Source organism: Macaca thibetana, chromosome 1 (assembly GCF_024542745.1).
Source record: "Macaca thibetana thibetana isolate TM-01 chromosome 1, ASM2454274v1, whole genome shotgun sequence".
NCBI lineage: Eukaryota > Metazoa > Chordata > Mammalia > Primates > Cercopithecidae > Macaca > Macaca thibetana.
The window spans coordinates 97,720,063-97,744,030 of record NC_065578.1 but is presented as its reverse complement, the minus strand read 5'-3'; the positions used below and the strand labels follow the sequence as shown (position 1 = coordinate 97,744,030).

Here is a 23,968-nt window from a genome sequence, read left to right as displayed (position 1 = left end):
TGATGCTGAAATCTGCCATTCACCAGAAATCCAACGATTGTGTTCTACCCTCCCTTCTCAGATTGGGCTCCTTTGGAGAACACCTCTAGCCTAGAATTTATAAAAATTTGCTATTGGCCTTGCCCTGATGACTTGGACTGTTGAGCTCTAGAAAATATCTGTTCAGAATCTTTTTTAAGTTCCTACTGAGACAAGTATCCCCTTTCTCTATTCATTCACTTGGAACTCCCAAAACATTTTGGAGTCAAAGTCAGCCCAGCCATATCAAACTGAAAGTCAGTAAAACCAGGTTAATGCTGACTTGCTACCAACTGTGCAACTTATAGCAAGTTTCATAAAATTCTGGAGCTTCAATTCAATTTCCTCATTCACATAAGCACTAAGTTTCCAATGAGGTTCCCCCTGATTTCCAAAGTCCTTTGATTTTGTGGCTACATATCAAAGGTTAAGAATAGCTGTAAGAACTAAACTCTTAGTAAAAGGCTTGTTTAGGTAGATGTTCCTTAGAGGTGAACAAAAACACCAAAGGAAGTTTCCTTTGAATGTATACCAAATAAATCTAAGCATGACCTGAATTTTTTTAGAAACATGATTACAGGCATCACTGTCCTTTGTATTTGAAGAGAGTGCTACTGATAGTGATTGCTACATCTGTGGATAGGAAACTAGAAACAGCTAAATGTGCTAGAAAACCCTTTTCAAACACACTGAAAGGGTAATCTTATTTGCAGAGCTTATCACTGAAGGTAACTTTTGCTATATTATGAACCACCTTTCCCTTCTATTACTGACCATCAAGTAAATCTGTCTGAAGCTAATATTTGCAACTGCCCGAAGCACTACATGATTGGAAATATTTTCTCAATGTGCTTCAAAGGGAATTTTAAAACTATTTTTAATAGAAGCGTTACATTCATCTTATTATTGGGGGCATTATCACTATTAGTATTCAACTGTGTCACTTATAGTCATCAATAATTTTAAGTCTAACTAAGCCAGAGGCTTAAGCCTAAGTAAATAAGACAATTGCATGAAATATGCCAGCTTCACTGATAACACAGAACCCAGCACTCTGTAAAGTTTTGGGAGTTATTTAGAAGGTTATCAAAATTGAGGTGCTTAGTTCACAGCTGTCATAGAATTAGCAACAATTCTTCCATTTTTATAGACCCCAAAACACTGAAATCACCTTAACTTTTTCTTTCATTCATTTCAAAAAGGAAGATATATGCATCAGTTAAGTCTCACTAACATATTTAATCTTCATATCAACTGTCATTCAGCAATGAGGTAACTGAGTCTCAGATAGGTTAAGGCATTTGCTCCAAATCACACAGCTAAGAATACCAGAAATTTTTTAAAAAGGAGATTTAATTTCTTAAAAATCTAAAACCTGTTTTTTATAAGTTATCATGAAATAAAATTCTAGATATTTGACAAACTGGGGAATTATTTGTAGACAAATGGTTAATCTTTTTAAATTTTTTATTTTTAATTTCTGTGGGTACAGAGTAGGTATATATATTTATGGGGTACAAGAGATGTTTTGTTATAGGCATGCAATTCATAATAATCACACCATGGAGAGTGGATATCCATCTCTTCAAGTATTTATCCTTTGTTGTGCAAACAATCCAATTACACTCTTTTAGTTATTTAAAATGTACAATTAAGTTATTATTGACTATACTCACCCGGTTGTGCTTCAAATATTAGATCTTACTCATTCTTTCTATCTAATTTTCGTATCAATTAACCATCTCCACCTTCCCAACCTACCCTTCCACTACCCTTCCCAGCCTCTGATAACCATCCTTTTACTCTCTATGTCCATAAGCTCAATTGTTTTGATTTTTAGATCCCCCAAATAAGTGAGAACATGCAATGTTTATCTTTCGGTGCCTGGCTTATTTCATTTAGCATAATGCTTTCCAGTTTCATCCATGTTGTAAATGACAGTATCTCATTCTATTTATGGCTAGATAGTACTCCATTATGTATATGTACCACATTTTCTTCACCCGTTCATCTGTTGATGGACACTTAGGTTGCTTCCAAATCTTAACTACTGTGAATAGTGCTGCAACAAACATGGGAGTGTAGATATCTCTTCCATGTACTGATATCCTTTCTTTTGGGCATAAACCCAGCAGTGGGACTGCTGGATCATATCATATCTCTACTTTTAGTTTTTTTGAGGCACTTCCTCCAAACTGTTCTCCATAGTGGTTGTACTAATTTACATTCCTACAGTGTACGAGGGTTCCCCTTTCTCCACATCTTCATCAGCATTTGTTATTGTTTGTTTTCTGAATATAAGTGCCAGAGTTTTTGTTTTAATGGAAGTCTACCTAAATGCAAAATCTCAATTTACAACCCGCCTGTGATTTTTTTCATTTTGCTTATTCAATTATAGATCACTCTTTAATTACAGAAATGGAACTATACCAGATTATGAGAAAATGAAGATCAGCAGTACAGAATCCTTGCCCTTCAAGAGAACACAGTCTACGTGGGGAGACATTTGGCAAAACACTTTACACCACTGTGTGGTAGGTTCTATGAAAGAGAACAGCACAACAAGCCAGGGAAGCACCATGGGAGGAGGGATAAAGGATGCACCTAGCTATGTCTTCAAAGGTTGAGAAAATATTAGCCAGAAGTAGCAATAGAAAAAGAGCGTGGAAGCATGGAGACCATACGGACAGTGATGCTTGTAACCAGTTCTGTATTGGAAGAACAAAGAGTACACACTGAGAAAATGACTTGGAGAACTAGGATAGGGTCTAGAGTACATATACAATGTATAAGTTTCAATGTTATTTTGAAAGCAATTATGATATGCTAATGGATTTTTGTTAGTCATGACAGTATGGAGAGTAGTTTTCAGGAAAGAAAATTAAAATAAGGTCTGTTACAAGCACGTATAAGTCAGTCAGTTAAATAATTAAATCCTGAATTCACTAAGAGGCAATGAACGTATAAGGCCATAAGATTAGGAGAGTGGACACATTTGATGGAGATTAAAATATTACAATGTGCCAGGTACAGTGGTTCATGCCTGTAATCCCAATACTTTGTGAGGCTGAGGCAGGCAGATCATGAGGTCAGGAGATCGAGACCATCCTGGCCAATATGGTGAAATCCCATCTCTACTAAAAATACAAAAATTAGCTGAGTGTGGTGGCTTGTGCCTGTAGTCCCAGCTACTAGGGAGGCTGAGGCAGGAGAATCGCTTGAACCCAGGAGGCAGAGGTTGCAGTGAGCAGAGATTACACTACTGCGCGGCAGCCTGGTTACAGAGCGAGATTCCGTCTAAAAAAAAGAAAAAATTACAATGCACAGGATCTCGATAATGAGTGAATATAAATGAAAGAAGAGGGGAGATAAGAAAGATATTTTCATATTTCTAGTTAGACAAGGTAGAGAATCTAGGTAGAAAATCAGATTTGGAGGTGGGGGTAGCATGTTCTATTATGAGCAAGTTAATTTTGAGGTAATCATGGGATCCTAAATAGAGGCACAGGCATAGCAAACAAATTTATTTAAAGTATTTGAATGTGACAGTCTAGTGCAAATTTAGTTCTGAGAATCATCGATACAAGGTGTAGATGGTGAAATGGTTTGGCTCCGTGTCCCCACCCAAATCTCATTTTGAATTGTAATCCCCATGTGTGAGAGAGGGACAAGATGTGAGGTGATTGGATCATGAGGGCGGTTTTCTCCATGCTGTTCTTGTGTTAGTGAGTGAGTTCTCACAAGGTCGGATGGTTTTATAAGGCAGTTTTCTCTGCTCTTGTGCTCTCTCTCTCTCCTGCTGCCATGTGAAAAAAGATCTTTGCTTTCCCTTCACCTTCCGCCATGATTGTAAGTTTCCTGTGGCCTCTCCAGCCATGCAGAACTGAGTCAATTAAACCCTTTTCCTTTACAAATTGCCCAGCCTCAGATATTTCTTTAGAGCAGTGTGAAAATGGACTAATACAGAAGGATTAGGCAAGAATTTATTAGTGAGAAAATGGTCTAATATATAATCCTAGGAATAGTAACATATGCTTTTTTTTTTTTTTTTTTTTTTTTTTTTTTTTTTTTTGAGAAAAGGAAGCTGTTAAGAGAGAACTAGAAGTAACTGTAAGAACAGACCCACCTCTGACATTTACAGGGCCCAGGACAAAAGCACAAAATGGATCTATAAAAGATTCCACCCTTTTCTCTTCTCATCCCTGACTCCATCCTGCTATTTGTGCATGTTACGTGGATAGTGGACAACCCAGTCTGTAAATCCAAGTTCCATTACAGTCCCTTCCTTTGCAAATGCCACTCTTTGCCACTGTTTAGGCCAAGCGAATATGCATTTTGAACAGATTAAAAGAAGAGGACAGTTTAGTCCTAGAAGCAAGCTCAGAGCCATTTGGTGACACAAGTTGTTGGAGCACATTCTGAGGGTAGGGGGAAAGCTTCAGATAGGTGTGTCTCTTTGGTCCTGAGACTCTTCACCTGTTGAGAAGTACACACCAAAAGGGGGACCCAAAGAGGAGCCTCTAGTGCATGAAGACAAGGGAAAAGTGCCCCAAATGGCCTGACCTAAGGGTAGTATTGGGCGGGATATGGAAATTTTTTTAACAGCCATGGAAAGAGAAGGTCCCAAGATATTAAAAGGCAACAGAAATGGCAAGTAAAAGACAAGTTTAAAAGTGTTCATTATTAGTGAAATTAATATTTGATAATATTAAGGAATTTTTTTGGTGTGATAATTGTATTGTTTGTTTGTTTATCTTTTTTTCTTATGCCTATAGCACTGGGCATGTTTCTCTGTAGATTACAGCTACCCCTAGAACTATGACACCAATATCACTCTTCTGAATTAGACAATGTCTGCTCGTTGAATTTTTAATGCTCATAACATGACCACAAAATCCAGCATCTGTGACAATCAAATGTAACAAGTAGTAGGATTTAATTTTTGAAAAGAAAAAAAAAGTAGGAAATATACACATACACACATACACGTACAACAGAACTTTCAAGGACAAAATCTGTTGTAGTGAGATAGATGGCAGATTATTTTCTAGGATTTGTGTCTTTACCCTAAGTGATGTACCTTTACTGATGTCAAGAAGAAAGACAAGTAAAGAAAAAAGACCCTAACAGTTTATGGGGTTGATAACCTGACTTATGTTCCTTCTGAAGTGCCTAGCATAGTGCATTATGCATAGTAGATACCCAACAAATAGTTGTGAATGATATTTGAACCCACTGGAAATAACAGAAGTGCTTCCCATTCAGAAGGATGCACTACTTCTAAGTATACCATAATAGGAAGCCATTCTAGAGTGACCAATAATTTTGGTTTGCCTTGGTCTTTACCAGTCATCACAATGGAAGTCCCACATCCTAGGAAACCCTTTAGCCCTAAGTAAATGAGGACAATTGGTCATTCTGTGTTTGACATACATATTAGGTGTACCTCAGAAATGTTTTTTCAGGGACACTATTCTTTTAGGAAAGATGCCAGATTCACCAGATGAATTCATCTTTTCTCTTTCCCAAGACCCAAAATGAAAGAAGAATATTTATTTTTTAATACATTATATCACAAAGAAAATGAGCAGTCAGGCAAGCTATTTCAAAAAATGTTTTAGAAAACAGAAAATAAGTAGAGAAATAACTACTGCTTCAACAGGGCAAAGCAGACTACAGGGTAACGCGAGCTAAGGGGACATGAGCATTGAACCCCTGAAAGCTTCAGGACTTTGAGGCACCAGGTAAAGCAAACTGGGATTGAGGTGCATGTTTAGAATGGGGAAAGTATAGAAAGCCTGTATACTGGAGAGTCAGATAGCAAGCTTCCTTCTTCACACCGGATAGCTATCTGATGAATAGTAAGCATCCCTCCCTGCCCACCAACACACACACAAAATGGAGGAGGCAAATTTCCCGCATAAATTGAAACAAAATGTTCAGAATTTAGGGACACTAGATGTGGTAAACAGTAAGGGTAAAATTTCAGATTGACAGAAGGGTCAAATGAAAATCTGCATATCAACAGGAAACACCACAGTATCACTCCCTCCACCACTTCCAAAAAGACAGCAGTCTGTCAATCAAGAACCAGACTAGACAAGGATACCTCCTGACATCAAGGACTCTGTATCTACCTCTCATATGCCCTTTCTTAGAAAGCTGTTAGAGTAGTGTATTTTATCCACCTTTATTGGATAAAAGTGAAAAGAAACCAGGATGACAACTGTGTGGCATGCCTAAAAATTAACCTGTAATTAGCACAGATACAGATAAAAATAATTTTAGAAAGATTTTAAAATCTATAATTAATACAGATCTGAGTAAAATGAAAGATTTTTAAAGGGAAAAGTGGGATTAACATATTTTGGTATTTTTGAGCATTTGGAAAAATAGTGATAAATGTATGATAGCATATATAAAGTAATTTTAAATGTTGAAATATATATAGTATAGTGCACATGTGAAAAAATAAGACATTTCATAATTGCAGGAAAAAATGTAAAAGAAATGAAATAGATTCTTAAGACATTACTTTTCTCTGCAGTAATATTTACTTACATTAATAATATAAATTATTGTTTTACCTAAAAATTATTAGAGTACAAAACTCCAGAGGAGAGTGGGTGATGCGGGAATGTGCAAGAGAGGTAAATTACCATTCATCTTAACAAGAAAAGCCTAGACCCATCTGAAAATAATGACTTAGCTATGGTGAGCACAAAGCCCTTTCTGAACTTTATAGATATGAATTTTAAAAAGCCCAAATAACTGAAGGAAGCTAAGCAGTCAACTTCACGGTGTTGGGTAATTTCTGAGCCCATACAGAATTTCAGGCAGAGTGAGCCTGGTAGTCATGCCCTGGAAGAAGAGAATTTGATATGGAGTCCAGGCAGCTGGGCAGGTTTGAGGTGAAGGTAGAGCTGTACAGAGAGGTGAAAACTTTGAGGGTTGTGTCAAGTATATTAAAGAATTTTATTTTAATCCTAAGAGAATTGAGTGAACATCCATCACATCAGCAGTACACGGAATGTGATCTGAAGAGCCCTGAAGGTCCTCGTAGCTCTTTCGGGGGATCCCAAAGGTCAAAACTATTTTCCTAAGTAATACTAAAAAGCTCTTTATCTTTTACACACTTTCTCTCACAGTGTGTGTTCACAGTGGAGCATTCCAGAGCTATGTAAACTATGATGTTATTTCTCAGATGACTATCTGCATATCTGTATTTACTAAGGTCATAATCTTAATGTATAGATATTTGCATTTTCAAAGATTAACTCAGTTTTTTTATCAGTACTTTCACTGTATTCTTACTAATTATTTTTGTTATATCTGCTATAATTTTTGTAACCCCGTTATCTTTCAACAAACTATTATTTTGAAACCCTGAAGTTTTCTTTGCACCCATACAGGAACGCACAAAGAGCTCAAATTACTTTCATGTCTGGTTTTGCATTCATATTTTTTAGTTTTGCAAACTTTCAAAATTATTTTTTTCAAAAATGTTGCTGTCTTATAGTGAAATAATATTCTGTTCTAAAATTTAAAAAATTTATTTATAATAAATTTTTGTTATATGTTAGGATAGATCATTGACTTTTAAAGGGAGATTTAAAGACTTGCTTTCTTAACCCATAGCTGTACTAGTGAGGTCTAAAGATGCTAAGAAGATGAAACTGACATATCAGAGAGTTCTCTGACTCACAGAAGAGAGGAATGTACTGCAAAGAAATGGAGCAAAACTGTAAATAAGAAATGAAACTATGACAAAAGCTATCTTTTCCTCAGCATTACTGATGTGTTTTATGCAGCAGAACTTTTGGAATAATATTTGGTGCTAGTAAAGTTGTGGCATCATTTTAAGTAGAATCAATCAGAGTTTAAAGGAAAAGGAATTGAATATTTTATATGTAGGTAAGATAAGCTCTTTAAAAGCCAAAAATTGCTCACTACTTTTCAGACCAGAAATGAAAAATCCACTATAACACCTTACAGATTAAGTTATATTTTGTTTTGGATGGAGACACAATCATTGAAAGACTAACAAAGCTCTGTAGAGTTGACACTGCTGAAGATCTCTGGAAGAAAGTCGGTAAGAGAGGGCTGGGCGTGGTGGCTCATGCCTATAATTCCAGCACTTTGGGAGGCCTAGGCAGGTGGATCACTTGAGGTCAGGAGTTCAAGACCAGCCTGACCAATATAGTGAAATCCCATCTCTACTAAAAATACAAAAATTATCCCAGCATGGTGGAAGGTGCCTGTAATCCCTGCTACTCGGGAGGCTGAGGCAGGAGAATTGCTTGAACCCAGGAGGCGGAGGTTGCAATGAGCCAAGATAGAGCTACTGCACTCCAGCCTGGGCAACAGAGGGAGAATCTGTCTCAAAAAAAAAAAAAAAGAAAGTCAGTGAAATAAATCGTGGTACTGTCACATTCCAACAGTGCAGTAGTTTGTTGAAGACTTAGGTACAAAGATGAGGACTGAGTTTATTTCTCCTCTGAGAATTGTACTTTTGCCTTATGAGTGAACCAGCTCTCAGATTTGTTAGGTTATTGTTTTGCTTGTAGGCATCTAATGTCAGCACCAACTAATCATTGAAGAAAATGTATTGCGTTTTAATTTATACCATTTGTGAAGTGGTACTGAAATATTCAGAGTTGAATACATTTTTCTAACCTCATGGTTTATTCTAGAAAAAGCCATATCACTACTCACACTGTTGTGCAGAAGCAACGGAAGGAAGCACATTAACATGAACAAATTGAGGCTGCTGCTCTGAACTATACTAGTAGTGACTGCACTCTCCCAGGCACTTCCAAGGACAGTGGGGAGCCAGAGTCACTTAAGGATTCCCTGGTGCGTGGTGGCAGGCGCCTGTAGTCCCAGCTACACGGGAGGCTGAGGCAGGAGAATGGCCTGAACTCGGGAGGTGGAGCCTGCAGTGAGCCGAGATCTCGCCAGTGCACTCCAGCCTGGGCGACAGAGCGAGACTCCATCTTAAAAAGCAAAAAAAAAAAAAAAAAAAAAGAATACCCTGGTGAAGAAGCAAAAAACATCACTCCCATTAAATATCAACCTTTAAGCTGTGTATTTTTTTTTTTTTTAAAGGAAAGTATGATTGTTGCCTTGAGGACAAGCATTTGTGCAATTATTTGAGTTGCAAACTGATCTAGCTGATCTTTCCACAAAACTCAATTTTTACTTGAAAGAAAAATTTATAGTCACACTATGGTTATTTAGAATTGGTATGTGACAGATATTTTACAAGAATGCACTGAGTCCATCATTTCAAGAAAAATACTAATTGTTATAAATGCTAAAATTAGCAGTTTCAAGTGAACGCTGGAAAATGTATATCTACTACCATGAGCTTGACAACTTCCTAATTTGTAAAGACTTTTCATATGTGTGGTAGTAATATTAACAAACATGATATTTTGATGCTGTGTAATGAAATGTGTCAACATTTGGGAGATCTAAGTAACTCAGTAAGCTAGTCTTTTCCAAATGAATGCATGATATAAAATCACTCATAAGTAAAGGATCCATTCAAAATGCTAGACAGACCAATGAATTTTAATATAACAGAAGACAAAAAGTTCATTGATATGTTTCCAGATTCCACATTGCAACTACCTTTTAAGAAACATTTGTCAAGTTTTGGTGTAATATCAAGAAAGAATACCTGAAAAGGCTATTAAAATACTCCACTCTTTTCAAACTGTATATCTTTCAGAAACTGGATTTTCTTCACATGCTTCACCTAAAACAATATATTGAAATAAATTGAATGCAGAATCAGAGAGATTCTGCATTCATATGAGAATCCAGTCTATCTTTTGTCAATCTAGACCTTAATAATATTTGCGAACTATATAAAACAATGCTGCACTTGTCACTACCAGTTTGGGAAAATACAGTTGTTTTTCATCTAAAAAGTATTTCTAATTTGTGATGTGCTTATGGTTATTTTAAAATGAATTAATAAATAACCTTTTAAATTTCCCAGTTTCAATTTCTAATATGGTACCTATCAATAGATATATCCACAAAAACGAAAAGGTTTTGGAGTCTCTCAATAATTTTAATAGTATGAAGGACTCCTGAGACCAAATCATTTAGAATCCAATGCATTAAACTTTTTATACAAGGGAATATCGTGTAAGAATAGGTTTGTGTGAGATAGAATGGGATTAAGGAATACTCATTAAGAGGCCCTTGCAGTATCCCATTAAGAGATGAAAGTAAATTAGGTTGTTGTTTGTGGAGGCTGAGAGTAGTAGACAGATTTGAAAACTATTAAGTGATAAGTCTAACACTTGGAGAAGGACTGGATATGGATTGATACAGGAACATGGTTGAGGAAGGCACCGTGTTGAGGAAATACTCTCAGGTTTGCGATCTTCGTAAGACAATGGACCATCTTTCAATCTATAAAACATAGGAAGCGAACAAGAATAAGAAATTGGAGAGAGATTTTAATTTGTGGTATATTTCATTTGAATTTCCCCTGTTTAGCCAACTAAATTGTATACACTTCCCCCATAATTAATATCAAACTAAAATTTACTTGGAAATGGCCTTGAGTTAACAGATACAGCAATGCAACTTGCAATTCTGAAGATTCATTTATAAAAGACAAAAAGTTTTGAGCACCGAGGCCAGTGAGAGGCAAAAATTGCTGTTTGGACTTGTTAACCATAACATATTTTCTCATTAATTATGTGGTGCTTGCATTTTTTTCAATGAACTTTTCCCCACAACTGCTAAGAGTGTGTTCTTTTCACATTTTGACCATGAGATACGATGTGGGTGGGATAATCATCGTGTTATCTTTAGTAATGCATTCTGTTATCCTGACAAATTAAATGAATTGCTGACAAATTCACACTGCTGGTAACTTTACTTAGATGTTTTGCAAATTATATAAAATATTTCAAAATACAATTATGATACAATATTGATAGATTATTACGGTCAGCAGCATCACTTAGCACCAGACAAATAGCAAAGGATTGTCACAAAACATTGACGAGATTTGAAATTGTAGTTTTTCTTAAACAAGTTCAAAATTAATATCAAATAATCCTTTGTCTATCCTGAAGACAACCCCACAGCTTCGTATTTATCTTATGTGGCTGCATTAGCTTACTGACTCTCTGAAAACTGTAAGCTAAACACTAAAGCATCCAACCTTAGTGAGAGACAAAAAGGGAAACTACGCAGGAACTAACAAATAACCTGCTTAGTGCATTCCAGACATTCATGGTGGGCATTTATATGTGAGAAGAATGAAAAAATAAATGGCAAATGCATTCCCCCTTAATTTCCAGGGACTCCTATCCCTGTCGAAACCGCCTGTGTGAATGTGTTTGTACACACACATGAGTTATATGCAGGAACCTTTTTCATTAAGGGTGCGGTGTTTTTCATGCTAGTGCAGCACCTATCTATCTTCTTTCTGGCAGGGCTGTCTGCTTTTCAGTCAGCATCTGACTAAAGATCAATGAGAGAAAGCTTTTTGAAGGTGCTTTCAGGTCCTGCGGCAAGGGAGATGATCAGAAAGCTGCCATAAGCTTCAGACCCACTTGACAAATTAGGAACTATTTTGGTGCTCTATAAACTGCTGTCACATCAGTTACAAACACTAATTAGAGATACAATACTTTGATAGTTAAAGTGTCCAGTGCATTAAATACCACTTTTGCTTACTGCAATTAGCTTTTACATTGACTTACACTTCGGACTGTAAGACAGTCAGATTAAAATGCATCGACCATTATTAAAAAATTTATAAGGTAAATATGAGCTAACCGTCAAATAGCTTTTTCCTGTTGCCCTTTGACCCTTCCAGATCTTATTTTTCAATGCCTTTGCACACAATTTTTTTTCAACCAGCTTTCATTTGTCTGGGCTAAATGTCATACCTTATGATGGCCAATCATCCAACATCAATTAATCAAATTCTGCATCCTGAGAATAAGGTGTGGAAAGAATACTGCCTCTGGTTTTTATAAAGCAATTAGCCATTGAGCCATTATGGGATACAGCAGTCCTAAACACAGAGAATTTTATGCTTTTTCAGTGCTGTCCCAGTGATAGGGCATTATTGATGAATAGGCATTTAAAAATCCATCCTGTTGATTTTTGAAAAACTACTTTAAAGTTTTTGTAATGACATTTCCATCTTGGTAGCAGGATACGCCTGCATTTGAAAAAAAAATCTAGCAATAACTGACAGAAGTGGTGTGTTTTTAACACAAGAAAACAGTGGGAAAAAGTGTCAGGATTTTGGTGCTGATTATCTCTAGAGCTCCAAGAATATTTCTTTTTTTTTCTTTCAAATTTTGTGTGTGTGAGTGTGTGTGTGTGTATTTATGTTGGGAGGATATATCGGAAAACTTTTCAAAGATGAAAAAGTGTGTGAAATATAAAAAACAACTTATTTATTATGCATCTTTGAGATGGCATATGAAGCATTATTTAATGTATACTCTGGCTTCCGAAACAAATAAACTAAACACTTTTTCCTCCCCCTACCTACCCAGTGCAGCTTCCAATGCAGTATTTTTCAAGGAATTGCTCCAATAATGTTTGTTCAAGAATAGAAGGCTACGCAATAATAATTTATGCATGAGTATGAAGTAGAGGTAACAGAAATTCACTCAAAAATATAAAAAAGTGAGTCAAATTAAAAGGTGTTTTTAAAAAGCAAATCTTACAATAATAGATTAGATGGATAGAGCTCAAACTATTTTCTATCTTGTGTGTGTACCCGCACCTCACAAACAGGAAACTAAGTCATCCATTTTAAGTGCCTAAAAATCAGACATTACTTAATTTCATGGAAACAAGCTCTGGGATCCAAATCTCTCTGTTCTCTTCCCACTTCAATTTATAGCAGGGAGGCAGCATATGGTGGAGGACAGCCGAAGGCCTGCAAATCACCTCTGCAGAGGTGGTTTCAATGGCAACCCATTGAAACTCAGTCTAGAAAATGGATGCAATAATACTCATCACTTCTCTACTTCAAAGAGGGCTGGGAGGATTAAAGAGCTAGCGCTCCAAATTCAAATTCACATTTTCCTCTAAACCTCAGCAGAATTCTTTGTCATCCCAACAGAGATGATCTGAGCGAGAAGTGCCATTAAGGAAATAGTAGCACACTCAGAAGAGCTCCAGGGGGATTCAGAAGAGCTCTGGCAGAAGTTCCGGGCTAGATGTAAACTCAGCCCATTGCTCATAAAGCACGTTGAAATCCTCAAGTGATAGGCACTACATGGGAACAAATCATTCTTAATTTAAGATATAAATATGCCATATCCAGAACTAATAATGAAGGGGCAGGAATAAATACAAGACTATAATGATTATGATCGTTTATCCCTAAATCTCGTGTAGTCTCTCAGTGACAGCTGTAAATATTAAGACAATTGTTGTCTGCCCTGCATTATATACAATGCTGGCAATGTTCGAGGTTTCTGGTGTTGCTCTCACTGTTCCTAAAACAATAGCAGACTAAGCAAGATTGATCAGCCTCCAATGGCTCAACCTTCTTTCAGCACCTACAGAAACATGCCATTCACAGCCTTAGCAATTAGGAAAAGATCCTGTGATTTCCAACCTGTGTACCTGCTCCACATATATTTCCTTAGCTATATATTTTAAAGGCAAATTGTGTACACAGGATCAGGCCACCAGTGTTTAATATCAGAGATCACGCTATCTGCACCTTTGAGAATAATGAAATCTGCAATGAAGGAAGAATTCTAATCTACTTTTTGACAATTTTGCCATGTAATATTTTTTAGCAAAAGGTTATTTTCTCCTAATATCAGTTTCTGTTTCAAAAGACACTTGCTGTAAAAGATTATTTATTCAATATACTAAGGTTGAAATTATAAAATATTTTAAAGAACAGAATAATCTCTACCTATAAGTTGTATTTCTATTATGAATCTTGTAATCTTATGAATGCATTATGAACTTTGCATTACAAATCTTGTAATCTTATAAGATTCATAATGCAAATCCAACTTACAGGTCTAAGACTAGTACTCTACTAATTGGAATAATGTGGAAGTATATATGGGATGTGACCACAAAGCAATGTTAGTGGTTCAGATTTCTATCAATCCACTAGTCAACAGTATGGATATAGTCCACCTACCACTTTTGAACCCATCAATTGTCTACTGCTATTTCATTGTTATCCTTTATTCTTTCTCACATGCTTTGACCAGTGACTTGCTAAAATCCAAACACACTATGTCTATAGAATTTTTCTATCTACAAATTTAGTCACCCTAACCAAAAGCAGTTTGTTGAGTTTCATATGCATTGTTTTCAGTGCTTTACTTAAACCATGCTGCTTCTCAGTTAACGGCTTGCTGAAAATTTGTTTGTTTGCTTGTTTATTCTGGAATCTGCTAGCCATTGATAAAATGGGCTTAGGTCTCACAGTGTGAATGGGCTTCATCTTTTTTATGCAATATTTCACCGTTAACATAATACATTCCCATACGCTGTAAATGAAATTCATTGAATTTGAGTCATATAATTTGTATACACAGGAGATTATTAATTGTGATGTAATCTGAGTATGTTATGTTTCTAAGGTGGAAACAGGGTTTAGATGGCTTCAGTGTCTACCTTTTAATGGTTATCACACACTCTTACCATGAATGAGTGGGAAGAGAATAGCTTCAAAGCCACAGTTCAGTTGAACTTGCCTCTTACTACCTGAATGACTTTAAGCTGTTACTTAAATATTATGAGCATTCCTTTCTTACTTTTGTTCAAATACAAATATAGTGTGTATCTTGAAGGACTTGAGATTTCGATATCTATATCTATATATCAATGTTTTATATATAGATATATATCTTATGAAGTCTTTCGAGATACACACTACATATCTATTTGAACAAAATACACACACACACACACAAACACATACCTCTTATATATCAAAAATATAACAAATGGCAGTTTACTTCTACTTCATTCTTTCCAAAGTTTCTTTCAGTCCAGTTTCAATAAATAGTTCCTCATTGTTTACAAGGATTAAGCTTTTGGTTGGTTGGTTGTTCTGAGACAGGGTCTTATTCTGTCACCCCGGCTGGATCACAGTGGCACCCTCACACCTCACTGCATCTTCGACCTCCAGGCTCAAGCAATTCTTCCACCTCAGCTCCCAAGTAGCTGGAACCATAGGTGTGCACCACCACACCCTGATAATTTTCTTTTGTGGAAATAGGGTCTCACTACGTTGCCTAGTGTAGTCTTGAACTCCTGTACTCAAGAAATCCTCTTGCCTTGGCCTCCCAACATGCTGGGATTACAGGCATGAACCACCGCACCTGGCCTAGGATTAAGTTTTGACTTGGATTTCCATCTATCATTCACATATTCTCACTTATAAATGGGAGCTAAGTTCTGGGTACACAAAAGCATACAGAGTGGTGTAAAGGACACTGAAGACTCAGAAGTGAGTAGAATGGTGGGGAGTAAGGGATGCAAAACTACCTGTTGGGTACAGTGTGCAGTACTCCAGTGATGGGTGCACTAAAATGTCAGACTTCTCCACTCTACAATTCATCCATGTAACCAAAAACCACTTGTACCCCTAAAGCTACTGAAAATTAAAAAAAATTAAAGATATGCATAAAATTGACAAGGTTCATCAAGTGTTTATTAAATTGTTTTAATTTTAAAAAATTATCTCAGAGTCAACAGACTTCTATCAAACTTGACTCATTACTTTTCTATTGTTTTCTAAAAAGCAAAGTTTCAGGATTTGGATGAGTTTCACTCATGAGTAACATAAATCTCCAGATAACAATGACCTTAAGAAGAGATTATTGTATTTCTTTTTGATCAAGAGTTAGAGTTTATGTCAAGCTATTCTATAGCTCTGAGATTCATACCTCTTTCAACTTCCTATTTTGTGGCCCAAGGATTCATGGCTCAGAATGGACTCCCATGTCACATCCATGTTCACTAGCTGAAGGGCCAAGAAGAGGCAAGTGTGTATGCAAGTGTTTGCTTTCATTTCATCAAATAGTTATTGTGTACCTACTATGTGTCAAACCTTATTTTAACTTCTGATGATACAATAGTAAAGACGCAGATAAAAATATCTGCCCTCCTGAAGCTTCTGTTATAGATTTACCCTACAAGGAAAATTCCCGGAAGTTTCCACATGATATTTCTCCAGCTAAGATTCTATAGAAAATAAAGAGAGATAAAATGTAGAGGAAACTCTTACAAAACTCTTCATGAAATATAGAAATGAATATTTTCACCTGTGAAGGTATTTTTTAAATTGTGCTTAAAAAATGAGTATTGCTAGAATTCATAATGGAACCATCCACCCAAAATTAATACTCAAGATTAATTTACACAAATAAATCCTGGTAGGTTTCTTTTAAAATTCAGAGTATTTAATAATGCATATATACTTTTCAGAACAAATAAAATTAATCAAAAAGAAAAAGAAAACAGAACAGAAAAAAATCACTCCAACTCAACTGGAAATTTAAAGTGGCAAAGTATTTATTTAATATGTAATGATTTTTATTATAAATTTTTTCAGTCTAAAATTATGTCTTTTGCACATGACCACAGCAATCACAAGGCAATGTCATACATATAAAAACCACTCCCACCAAAACACCAAATACGCCTGGCCTGCACAGATGGAAAATCTGAATGGATATCACAAGCCCTCAAGTCTTCATTTGTTATTACTTTTTCTTAGTATTCTTTTTTTTGTTGACAAATAAAAACTGTACGAATTTGTGTGTACAATATGATGTTTTGAAATGTATATACATTGTGCTATAGTGAAATCAATCTAATTAACTTATGCATTACCTCACATATTTATTTGTAGTGTAAACACTTAAAATCCATTCTCAGCAATTTTCAAGTACACAATACATTGATATGAAGCATAGCCACCATGCTGTACAATAGATCTCTTGAATTTATTCCTTCGGTCTAACTGAAATTTTGTATCCTTTGACTAACATCCTATTTGTACCCTTTGAGCTGTATCTCTGTTTAGTTGAACATTAAGAGAATAAAGATAGATGGTAGCCTGCTAACAAAAGAGACCACATTAAATTACAAATAAAAATATAAAATAATTCAAAACATATTAAAATATGGTTTTAAAGTAAATAGAGTTAAACAGTAAATATAGCTTCTGCATACATTAGATAACTTTCTAAGAGTGATTTCTGAAGTGATGTATTGTATCTAATATCCAGTTCTTAAAAATGCTTCCAATGCCAGATTTGTTTATTCTTCTTTTATCCCTTCCTTTCTTCCTCTCTTCCTCCATTCCCCCTTTTTCTCTTCTCTCTCATCTCTCTCGTTCTTTCTCTCTCTCCAAACTTTCAATATAAATTCAAAGCATCTATCAGATATAGAGCTTTCAGCAGATTCAAGTCTGAGATAGATTCTCACTTCACAAATTCTGTTTAGCCTAGAGATTCTTTGGTAATTTACCTAACCACCCTTGGTATAGCTTTCACCAGAATGTAATATTTATGAAAGGAGACTCCAAAAACCAGTAAATAAACTTTGTTCATTCTTTTTTGAATCATAATTCAAATTTTAAAAACTAACAGCCTGCCTCTACTGTTCACTGGTATGGTGCGGCTGAGAAAGTAATGGACAAGCAGTCAGAAGGTTATTTCCACTGTAGAGAACCTTCTATGTAGTTACATCATCCCAGGGACATTGCTTAACCTCCTTGAACCTCAGTTTCTGCATCTTCAAAATGAAAAAATTGACTTACTCTACAATTCTATTATTATAATTCAATGTCCTACTTGGGAATATATTCTTTAATAAGAAACAATTTATATGTGTGTGTATGTGAGAGAGAAGGTATCCTAGTCACGGTGCTGGATGCTGTTACCTAGAGAGTGACCAGACTCTCCAGACTGTCTATCACAGTTCAGTCTCTGTGGGAATATTTTAGCAATGAATCAACCAATCAAACAAAGTCAAGTATGCCTTATTATACAGAAAATCAGCAATGATACATTAATAAACTAAGAAACTGCCAATAGCAGGAGGTAGATAATTCTCTGTATAAAATTTTCATGTATTCTTTCTGTTTTAAAAATATTAGACATTTAATGCTATCTTTGGAATAATCATCTCTGCTGGTTTTCTATGCATAAGGAATAAGACCTTTATAATCAAAGTGTAGTCTGTAAAAGAAACACTTTTTTTAGAAAAGCTAAATGATTTTTCAGTCCAGGAAATTCCATTTTATAGATCTGTTGGAATTTTTTTCTTCTATTCTTTTTTAAACAAAGTAAGCCTAAGAAAATTCATTATTGTTTCACAATTTAATGTTTATGTCTGTGTTCCTCATAGTGCATAGTATAGTATATAATATATTATTAATATTAATAAAAAGTTTCTAAAATATTGATTTTCCCAAACCATTAATATTTTCCTTAAATATATGATGGAATTTTTTGTCCCTGACAATCAAAGAAGTTAGTGAGCATGGTCATCAACAAGTCAAGTATTTTTCCTCAAACTGATGCACTTACACTGTTTTAACATTGAGAAAACTCACCTGTAATAATATCTAGTTTCTTCAAGAAAAGAGAAAAGAAAGCAGTCATATTTTAGGTTGAAGTGTGGGAGGTGAGCAAAGTACGTTGATTGCCATATCTTAAAAATCAAAATCAGAAAATCTGAATTAATATCAGAAAATCTAACTTATTCATGCTGGATCAAAATTTTTCAATAAACTATGAATTTACCATTAATTTCTCAGAAAAGTAATAATATATATTTCTGGCCAATAGCTGACATCACATATTTAAGTTAGTAATACAATAAGGGTGCCCACTATTACTACAGAGACATACTATTATTCTAAAATTTCCCAACAAGCGATAAATAAAAATATGAAGGGACTTCAAAAAGTTCATGGAAAAACTAAAATAAAAGATAGAAATAAAAATATAAATTTTATTTCTCAACATAAGTTCCAAGTTCAAGACACTTTTGTTAGTGATGATACCAGCCAGCCATTTAATCCATCCATAAAGAACTGAGGGTCCTGGGGATTCAACCATGTCAAGGCAGAGTTTTTTTTTTTGGGGGGGGGTTGTTTTTACATTATTAACTGAAGAAAAATGGGTGTCCTTTACAGATTTTTTAAGATTGGCAAAAAAAAAAAAAAAAGAAAAAGAAAAGTCAGGAGTCAAATCAGGACTGTAAGGTAGATGCCTAATGATTTCCCATCAAAACTCTCACAAAGTTGTCCTTTTGAATAAGCAGGAGCACTGTCATGGTGGAGGACTGTCTGGTGAAGCTTTCCTGGGTGTTTTCTGTTAAAACTTTGGCTAACTTTCTCAAAACAGTCTCATATTAAACAGACGCTATTGTTCTTTGACTCTCCAGAAAGTCAACAATGCAAAATGCTTTTAGCACCCCAAAAACCTGTTGCCATGACTCTTGATCTGAATGGCCTCCTTTTGCTTTGACTGGATCACCTGCACCTCTTGGTAGCTATTGCTTTGATTGTGCCTTATCTTCAGGATCATAGTGGTAAAACCATGTTTCACCTCCTTTTATAATTCTTCAAAGAAATGCTTCAGGATCTTGACCCCACTTGTTTAAAATTTCCATGGAAAGCTCTGCTCTTGCCTGCAGCTGATCTGAGCACAACCATTTTGATATCTACTGACTGGAAAGTTTGCTCAACTTTAATTTTTAAGTCAGAATAGTGTAAACTGAACCAGTTAAGATGTCTATGGTGTTGGCTATTGTTTTTGCTGTTAATCATCAGTCCTCTTCAATTAGGACTTTTCATCATGAAGACTTTTCATCATCTTTTTCATCATGAAAAAGATGAATTTTTTCTTGCAAATTAATGTGGATGGTCCATTGTTGTGGGTTTCATCTTCAATGTCATTAGTCCTTTTTAAAAACAAATCATCCATTTATAAACTACTGATTTCTTTGGGGCATTTTCCTCATAATCTTTCTGTAAAGCATCAATATTTCACCATTCTTTTACCAAAACTTCACCATAAATTTGATGTTGTTTCTTGTTTCAATTTTAGCAGAATTCATGTTGCTCTGATAGGGGTTCTTTCCAAACTGATATCTTGTCCTTCTTAGGGCCTCAAACTAGTTTGAAATCTATGCATAGTTTTTCATAATATGCATTTTCCATGAACTTTTTGAAGACCCCTGGTATAGCTGAAGTGAAGCAATAGAAAATAATTTGCTTTTCTGTGATGATTAGTGATGATGAGCATGTTTTCATGTGTTGGCTACTTATATGTCTTCTTTTGAGAAGTGTCTGTTCATGTACTTTGCTTGCTTTTAAATGGGATTGTTTACTGTTTGTTGATTTGTTTAAGTCCTTTGGAGATTCTGGACTTAGACCTTTGTCATATGCATAGTTTGTGAATATTTTCTCTCATTCTGGAGGTTGTCTGTTTACTCTGTTGATAATTTCTTTTGCTATGCAGAAGCTCTTTAGTGCCATCTCACACCAATCAGGATAGCTATTATTAAAAAGTCAAAAAAACCAACAGTAAATGTTAGCAAGGTTATGGCAAAAAGAGAATGCTTATACACTGTTGGGGAGAGGTAAATAAGTTCAGCCACTCTAGAAAGCAGTTTGGAGATTTCTCAAAGAACTAAAAATAGAACTACCATTCAACCCAACAATCCCATTACTGGGTATAGTCCCCAAGGAAAATAAATTTTTCTACCAAAAAGACACATGCACCTATATATTCATTAGTGCACTATTCAAAATAACAAAGACAGGGAGGAAATAAACTCAGGAACCCATCAATGGTGGACTAGATAAAGAAAATAAACATATATACATTGGAGTAATACCCAGCCATGACTATGAAATCATGTCCTTTGTAGCAATATGGATGCAGCTGGGGGCCATTATCCTAAGCAAACTAAAACAGGAACAGAAAACCAAATGTCACATGTTCTCACTTGTAAGTGAGAGCTAAACTTTGGGTACACATTGACATAAAGATGAGAACAATGGACCCTGGGGTCTGTAAGACAGTGGAGGATGAGAAGGAGGAAAGGGCTGAAAACCTATCTACTTTGTACCATGCTCACTACCTGGGTGACAGTTCCAATCATACCCCAAACTTGAGCATCATGCAATACACTTTTATAACAAACCTGCACACATATCCCTTGAATCTAAAATACAAGCTAAAAAGAAAAAAACAATAATGCAAAATAATATAATGAAACCACTCTATAGGTATTTTCAAAAGACATTAAAGCCAAGCTAGAATACCCAAGCATGTGAGGATGTTATGCAATGTGCAGATACAGAGTAAATATGCAAAACAATAGCTTTCTTTTATGCTACAAATAATCATAAAAATATAACTAAATAGTAACAGAAAAACAAAAAAAAATAGTTAACAAAAATGTTAAGATATAGGAAATTTAGAAATTTTTTAGAGCTAATGAGAAAAATATTATGAGTCTCAAAAGTAAAACTTAAATAAATGCTGAAATGTAATGTTACTAAATGGAAAATCTAGTTACTGTGGAAAAATGCCAGTTCTTTCTCAAATTAACTTACAGAGTCAGTGCAATTCCAGTCACAATTTTAATGTTTTATTTGGAACCTAACAAAAATGATTTTAGAGTTCATCAGTAAGAAAAATGTTTGAGACTAGCCAAGACAAAAAATATTAAACATATGCATAGTTGGGAGCTGAAGGAGAGGACAGAAAGAAAGCTATTAACAGATATTGAGACATAGAACATGAAATCTTAAAAATAAAGCCTAGCATGAGATAATATAAAATTAGTGTATGAGAAAAGTTCATTTCTAGTCAGTGAGAATGAAAGGATCATTTATAATACGATTCAGAGATATTGAATAATTATTGAAATGTAATATAAAACAGAAATTTAGAGATACCTAGCACGTAAGTTAAAGTTAATTCTAGATAATGTACTAAATTGAAGGTTAAAAAAAAGAACTAGAATAAAATAAACTGCAATGCTTATTGATTCCTGGAAATGAAAAGAATTTCATAAATATAACAGTAAGGGTAGAACTAATAAAAATGTAAATGACAGATTTAACTTAATGAAAAAATTAAAACTTCTCAATGTTTAAAAGCACCAAAAACAAAATTATGCAAGTTGAGAAAAGTATTTATAACATGTTTGACACATAATAATTTAATGTAGAGTGCTTACAAATAAATATTTTAAGTTAATTGCTATAAATTTTTATGTATTTCATATTTTTTCAATTTACAGGAAAATATAGATGATGTATTTCCTGTGTTTACAGGAAATACAGACCCATGTACTTATCACTCATTTTTAAAAATATTACCATTTTTCTCATATTTGTTTTAGATTTCTTTATTGTTAACAGTATAGGGGGCTGGGGGAAGAGTTAGAGCTTCAAGTAAAACTCCAGTTCACACAACACTTACCACTTCCTCTTCTTCAGAGGCAGTCATTACCCTGGTTAGTATGCATGCCATCATTCCACTAAATGTTTTCATGCTTGTCTCAGTTTGTATACGTGTCCAAAACTATTTCAATAATGTAAATGTTAAGACAATGTATACAATAATTGTAACTTTCTTCTTTCAATAATGCTTATGTTTTTTAATTATTCATATTGACACATGCAGATATAATTTATTCATTTGAATTTTTTTGTTTAAATTTTATTTTATTTTAAGTTCCAGAAACATGTGTAGGACGTGCAGGTTTGTTACATAGGTAAATGTGTGCCCAAAACATGGCTCTTAAAATTTGTTTAGAAATTGGAATTTGCCTTACTCTTTAGGTCTCAAAGGAGTAAGGTCTGTGATGTTCAGAGGATTACGTCTCTCAGAATGTGCTCTTCCAATTTAGTAAGTCTCTGATGTTCAAAGAATTAGGTCTCTCAGGCTGTGCTCTGAAGTCAATGCCAACTAAATCCCTTTAGAATTATTTCAAATATCTGAACCATTCTCTACCAGTGACATAAATATTGGCATCAACCTCTTTGTAAAACTATTCTCCCAAATGTTCAAGAAGATAGAGCTTAATTGTGGGATCTACTTTAGAAACTGTTATCAGGCAACCAACTGGCCCCTCTAAAACTCGCACCAGGGAAAATTCTGGTGAGAAAGAATTTAAAACTCGTTTTTGCTAGAAATATTTTATTTTTTATTATTATACTTTAAGTTCTAGGGTACATGTGCACAACGTGCAGGTTTGTTACATATGTATATTTGTGCCATGTTGGTGTGCTGCACCCGTCAACTCATTGGCACCCATCAACTCGTCATTTACATCAGGTATAACTCCCAATGCAATCCCTCCCCCCTACCCCCTCCCCATAATAGGACCTGGTGTGCAATGTTCCCCTTCCTATGTCCAAGTGGTCTCATTGTTCAGTTCCCACCTATGAGTGAGAACATGTGGTGTTTGGTTTTCTGTTCTTACAATAGTTTGCTCAGAATGATGGTTTCCAGCTGCATCCATGTCCCTACAAAGGACACAAACTCATCCCTTTTTATGGCTGCATAGTATTCCATGCTGTATATGTGCCACCTTTTCTTAATCCAGTCTGTCACTAATGGACATTTGGGTTGATTCCAAGTCTTTGCTATTGTGAATAGTGCCTCAATGAACATACATGTGCATGTGTCTTTATAGCAGCATGATTTATAATCCTTTGGGTATATACCCAGTAATGGGATGGCTGGGTCATATGGTACTTATAGTTCTAGATCATTGAGGAATCACCATACTGTCTTCCATAATGGTTGAACTAGTTTACAATCCCACCAACAGTGTAAAAGTGTTCCTATTTCTCCACATCCTGTCCAGCATCTGTTGTTTCCTGACTTTTTAATGATTGCCATTCTAACTGGTGTGCGATAGTATC

General features: G+C 35.1%; 1 protein-coding gene across 1 annotated transcript in view; it reads right to left on the bottom strand.

Annotated features, from left to right (window-relative positions):
* Window positions 1–23,402, bottom strand: part of SNX7 (sorting nexin 7) — a 485,686-nt gene extending 462,284 nt beyond the window's left edge. Inside the window, exon 1 of the mRNA XM_050778514.1 lies at window positions 23,399–23,402. The gene's annotated coding sequence lies outside the window, so the exon portion shown is untranslated. The remainder of the gene's footprint in view (window positions 1–23,398) is intronic.
* Between the last annotated feature and the right edge of the window lie 566 nt (window positions 23,403–23,968).